This window comes from Fukomys damarensis, unplaced genomic scaffold, assembly GCF_012274545.1.
Source record: "Fukomys damarensis isolate Sample0158 unplaced genomic scaffold, DMR_v1.0_HiC HiC_scaffold_19, whole genome shotgun sequence".
Lineage (NCBI taxonomy): Eukaryota > Metazoa > Chordata > Mammalia > Rodentia > Bathyergidae > Fukomys > Fukomys damarensis.
Genome location: NW_022900931.1, coordinates 55,321,069 through 55,327,696, shown reverse-complemented (window position 1 = coordinate 55,327,696; position 6,628 = coordinate 55,321,069).

Here is a 6,628-nt window from a genome sequence, read left to right as displayed (position 1 = left end):
CCTGACTCTTAAAGGGGCCGCTCCGGCCGCGGGGGTCTCAGCCGACCGACAAGGCCGGCCAGCTCGTGATCTGTCGCCCGCGTGGGCTTCTGCAATCCGCTTCGAATCTCACTCAGGGACCTAGATGCACGCTGAAACCCGCCGTCATAGCCAACTGACGGGATCTCTCCTGCTAACCATACATGCTCTCAAACCAGTAACACCGGCATCTCTGGGGAGTTGTGCAAAATGAAAGTTGGAGGCCGCAACCCAAATTTAGGGACTCAGAGGTTCTGGGAGGAGGGAAGCGGGGTGCAGTTGGGACTCAGACTTCAGGGCTCTCACAAGCCCTTGGGGGACTCCAGGGCTGCTCCAGAGGGGGAACAGGGATTCCATCAGTACAGTGGGAAGCCTCACACCGCACACCTCCTGGGGTGACAGGCCAGCTAGCAGGCGCGAAGTCCCTGCTCACCCCGTGCAAGCTGTTGTCGTCAGCACCATCCCACAGCTCTCACAAGCACTGCTGAGGAAGGGTCAGCTGGGACACTCACTGGTCCGAGTGTGAAACCCAGGGGCTGGGGCTGGGCTGCACTTGTGAGGTGCAGCAAGTAGGCTCTTAGTGAAAGCACGTGGCGGTACCATTTGGCGCCTTTTTTCTTCATGATTTTTTTTGTATGTAACCTGCGGCTGTTTTGTATTTTATTCTATTTTTTAAAAATGAAAGCAGGCAATTGATTTGAAGGTGGGGAAAGGAGAGAGAGCGTGAGAGAGCACTACTCTGGGAAAATAGGGAGTATTCGAAATGGAAATGCTCCTGCTTTTATTTTAAATATATTGAGGAATAAAATTATATCTGTTAGTCATGTAGAATGTGTTGGTTTGAAATACACGCACCCTGTGGAATGGCTAAATCAAGCTGGCAGGCATCACCTCACAGAAACAGGGCTGTCTGGCTTTGCGCCATCTCTCTGCATTTTGCTGGATACCAATAAAGACTAGCAGGAAAAGGGGCCTCTGCCATCCCATGGGCAAAGGGACTTCCTCACGGAGGTCTGAGAAAGGGCCAGTATTGCCTGGGCCTCACCTGACGTCTCCTCAGCCATCCTCATGTCCTGTTGGCTCCACCTCCTCACATGTCCCTGGATGTCCCCTTCCCACCACCTCCAGCACCCCCAGTCTGGGCCAAATCACCATCAGCACACTCCTGGACCACGCGGTGGACTCTTCCAGTGTCCCCACATCAATTCTGGTGTCCTCTGCAGAGGATCCAGAGTGAGATTTCATCACATTATGTCATTGTTTGGTTAAAACCCTCTTATTTTCTCAGTAAAGTTGAGATAAATCTAAGCTGCCTGTTGTAGTGATCTAATCTGGCCCTGCCCTCCTCTCTCCTCTCCTTTCCAGCCATCCTGGTGTTCACACAGGTCCTGCAGCTGGCTGAGTCTTTGCCTGTGTCTCCATCCTGGCACACACTATTCCCTGTGCTGGGTGTTTCCCCCTTCACTACTGCATCCTGCAGTAGTCTGCACTGAAGCATCTCACTTTACTATCTGCTCAGCTGCCTCTAATGTTCAGTTGAATTTTGATTTTCCCACTTGTCTTTGTCCATGCTTTTTTGTGTTGTTTTAAAAAACAACCCCCAGGCTGTATGCTTTATAAAGAAAATAAACTTATTTGCTGCAAAATGTCTGTGGCTGAGAATTTCAAGAAGCATGGGAGTAGCTGGGGAACAACATGGCAAAGAAGCTGAAAGGGAAGAGGTCGTATGATGAACACGTGGCATGGCCTGACTTTCTAACAATCCATGCCCTCAAGAACTAGGTAATTCTCTCCTGTGAGAGTTGATCCACTCCACCACATTACCATCAATCACCCTCCACTAGGTCTTACCTCTTAAAGGTCTACTTGTCGTTACCTTGGAGACAAAGTTTTCAGCACGAGAAGCTGTGCAGAACAAGCCGTCTCCAAACCATAGCTCGTTTTACACACAAGAACACTGAATTCCTGGGCGTGGGATTTAGTTCAGTGGTCCTGTGTCTGCTTCACAAGTGCAAGGTCCTGAGTTTAATCCCTAGTACCCGCCCCCCTCAAAAAGAGAGAGAATACTGAAGTCCTGAAAAAAGGGGATAGACAAAGTCATCCAGGTGGTAACAGTCACAATCCAGCTGGAATATCAAACTATCCCCATAGTAGAAGCTCTTTCCCATGATGTATTCTCCCCACCCCTCCAAACTCCTAGCTACCCTCCTGTGCCCAAGTTTCCATTCTCCTTTTCTTAGTTTTGTTGATTTTCTGTATTGTTTTTCTTTTCTCTACCTCTGCTCTAATCATTTTCTAAATTTCCTTTCATCTGCTAGCTTTGGGTTTGGTTTGTTCTTTTCTTACTAGCTCCTTAAGTTGTAAAGTTAGATGTTTGCTTTGAGACCTTTTTTATTTTTATTTTTTTCTCATTGAGTTTATTGGTACATTTTAGGTATACAGTAAAGTTACGTTCATCATTGGGATCTTGTACCTTTACATGACAGGTCTTGATTCTCATTTTTTCCCCTTGTCCCTGCCCTCCCTACACCCCCTCCTTCCCTCCCCATTTACACACACTTTATTTCCATTTTTTCATTTTCTCATATTTTTTTCTTTTCCCTTATCACCTTTCCCCTACCCTTCCCACTTACTCTTACACCTTTAGCCCTTTTCTTCCTATTTCACATTGTCAATTATCTCATTAGGATGAGACCTTTTTTAAAATGTAAGCTTTATAGTAAAATTTCCCTCTTTCTTTTTTTTTGTTTTGTTTTGTTTTGTTTTGTGTTTTGAGACAGGGTCTCACTATGTAGTTGAGACTGACCTGGAACTCACTATGCAGCCCAGGCTGATCTCGAACTCATAGTGCTCCTCCTGCCTCAGCCTCCCGAGTGCTGGGATTGCATTCGTCTGCCACCACGCCCTGCTAAAATTTCCCTCTTAGTGCTGCTTTCACTTTATCTAATAAATTTCAGTATGTTGTGGTTTAATTTTCTTACATCTCTAAGTACTACAACTCCTTTTGTGATTTTGTTATGGTTAATAGCTTGATATACCCCCCAAGAGTCTCCTGGGCTCAGAGGCAGGGCTTTGGGAAGGCGATTGCACGACAAGGGTGTGATAGCTAACTTCCTGTTCAGAAGTGGGGCCCAGCTGGCTGGATGCAACTCCTACCTTCCTCTGCTTCCTGGACACCATGATGTGAGCTTTCCTCTCTCCAGGGCCTTTCATCACGTGGTTTCTGTTTGAGGCTGCTGAACATGGACTGACACTTCCAAAATGTGAGCCCAAATACATTTCTCCTTTAATTTGTTGGTGCTGAGTATTGACTCCTACCAATGATGAAAGTGACTAAGACAGATTTCTTCTTTGATACATTGAATGTTTAAGAGTGTATTGTTTAATTTTCATAAACTTGTGGATTTTTCAGCTTGGATTTTTGTTGTTGACTTGACACTTTATCCTTTTATAGTCAGGGAAGATACTTTGTATGATATTTATCTTTCAGAAATCTGTCCTGCCTTTATTTGTGGTCTGTCCTGGGGAATGTCTGAGGTACACTTAAAAAATGATATGTACTATATTCTGTTGTTTTGGAGGTAGAGAGGTTTATATATTTCTCCTAGATCTATTGGTTTGTGCATTGTTCACGTCTCTTATCTTCTTTATTGATCTAATTGTTTGATCTTATTTTATTTTATTCATACCAGGGATCAAACTCAGGTCACTGCACTTGCAAAGCAGGTGGCAGAACCACTGAGCTAAATCCCCAGCCCCTAATTGTTTTATCTCTTATCAACAGTAGATATGGAAATATCAAGCTATTATTGTAGAACTATTTTCCTCCAATTTTGCCTATTTTTCCCTCATAAATTTTGATAGTCCATTTTGTGTTGCTATTATACAATGTCCGAGTCTCAGCGTTTGTTTATTTATTTAACAGGTTTATTTATTTATTCAACAGTTCTGGAGACTCAAGAACATTGTGTTGGCATTTTCTTGCTCTGGTGATATCCTTCTGGCTGTATGAAACATCGTGGATGGGTGTCATGGCAGGAGCACCTGAAGAGGGAAAGGTCACATGACAAGACAGGAAAAGAGAAAGACATAAAGAGAGACCCTGTGGGGGGGTGTGAGACAGAAAGAGTGAGCAGAGAATGCTGAACTTGTCTTATTACATCCTTTTCTTGTGAAAACCAATGCACATCGTGAGAGGAGCATTACTCCCTTCCAAGGTCAGTGCCTCTGTGACCTATGGGTAATCACCTTCCACTAGGTCCTGTCTCACCTCCACCATCCTGGAGACCAAGCCTCTAGCACATGAACCTTTGAGAGACACTCACAAGCCTTATATGAACCATAACAGTGTATACATATTTATAACTGTTAAAATTCTTGGTGTGTTCAGCTTTTCCTTCATATGTAATGTCCTTTGTATCTTGGACATTTTGGCTGAAGTCTACCTTGTCTGATACTAGTATAAGCACCTATGCTGGTTCTATATTTGGTTATTGTGAAGTGTGCACCAACAAATATGAGTACACACGTAGCCCTAAAGTATGCTGACTTTAATTCCTTTGGGTGGATCAAAGGAGAGCTGGATCAAAGGAGAGCTCTATTTCTAGTTTTTTTAAGAACATCCATACTGATTTCCACAGTGCTAGTACAAATTTACAGTTCTACCATCAGTGTAGACGGGTTCCTTTTTCCTTACACCCACACCGTATGTGTAGAAAGAGCATGTGCCGGAATGGAGAGACAGGCAAGAACTTAGTCTGCTGCACAGTCCCTGTGAATGGCAGTGTAGCTGGAAGTGGTAAAGTGAAGACCAGGGCCAGATTCAAAATTCTTTGTAGATCCTGATGAGCAATTTAGATTTAGCCCAACTCTGCTGAGAGGCCAAAGAGGGGTTCTTAGTCACTTTTCTCCTTCTCGGGACGAAAGAGCTAACACCTGTGACTTAATGAAGGCAAAGTTTATTTTGGCTCACATTTCAGTCCCTGGTTGGCTGGCTCCAAGCAGGAAAGCAGGGCAGACGGGAAGCAGAGGGAGACCAAGGAGGAGCGGGAAGGGAGAGAGACCCTTCCAGGCCAGGCCTGCAGTGATTTGCCTCTTCCACCAGACCCCACCTCCCAACAGCACGTCAGCTCTCAGCCCCCATAATGCAAACATCTTCCAAAAGCCAGGTCTGTGAAAGCTCGAGAATGTTTAACGGAGGGATTTGTAAGACTTAAAGTCTCACTTCCACTCCACAGAGCATGAACAGCCAAAAAGGCCTCCACGATGCTGGGCCCTAACACCCAGCGAGGTTCCGGGTGCTCGACGGAGAAACGAGAAACCCAGGAAGAAACACACCAGGCTAGATGGTAAATAGACCTTTATTAGTCTGGCCAGATGGCACTCCCCGAGCCAGGTAGCTCAGAGAGGCAACTGCTCAGGGGCTGAGGTACTTTTTATAAGGTTTTTCTAAACAAAGAGTCAGGGAATTCACAGAACAAGACTGCAAACTCACTGCTTATCTTATGTAGGAAATGTTCTAGGGTCACCTTTTGTCAAACCATTTGCCCCTGGGCCGGCTGTTAACCAAGGTAGCAATTAGCATATGAAGAAGCACAGTCTGGCCTATTAGCATGGAGTCACTTTAGCTTATTCAAGTCTTACAGGTTTAATCAAACAGCGAAATAGGGCAATGACGTCTTACTCTGGATGCTCTGCAGAATTGATGTGGGCGTCACAGAAAGTCCCCCGCATAATCCAGGAGAGTGTGGATAGGGAACTGGCACTGCAGGTGGTGAGGAGGGGGCACCCAGGAACCTGTGAGGAACTGGAGCTTGATTCAGCCATTCCAGAATGTGTGTATTTCAAACTGTCACGTTGTACATGATGCATAGATATAATTTTATTCTTCAGTGTATTTAAAATTAAAAATAACTGCAGGTTATAGAAAAAAAAGAGAAAAAAGAAGGAAAGCAAAATAAAGAAGAAAAAAGGCGCCAAATGGTACCACCGCGTACTTTCACTAAGAGCCTACTTGCTGCACCTCACAAGTGCAGCCCAGCCCCAGCCTCTGGGTTTCACACTCCGACCAGTGAGTGTCCCAGCTGACCCTTCCTCAGCAGTGCTTGTGAGAGCTGTGGGATGGTGCTGACGACAACAGCTTGCACGGGGTGAGCAGGGACTTCGCGCCTGCTAGCTGGCCTGTCACCCCAGGAGGTGTGCGGTGTGAGGCTTCCCACTGTACTGATGGAATCCCTGTTCCCCCTCTGGAGCAGCCCTGGAGTCCCCCAAGGGCTTGTGAGAGCCCTGAAGTCTGAGTCCCAACTGCACCCCGCTTCCCTCCCCACAGAACCTCTGAGTCCCTAAGTTTGGGCTGCGGCCTCCAATTTTCATTTTGCACAACCCCCAGCGATGCCGGTGTTACTGGTTTGAGAAGCGCAGAACGACAGCATGTATGGTTAGCAGGCAGAGATCCCGTCAGTTGGCTATGACGGCGGGTTTCAGCCTGCATCTAGGTCCCTGAGTGAGAGGCGAACGACTCGCCATCGCCCACCATGGCAGCAGGGTGCGGGCCGGGCGGTCGGTGTTAGTCGGCGGCGGGCGAGGCGGCTTGGGAGTGGCTCCTTTAAGA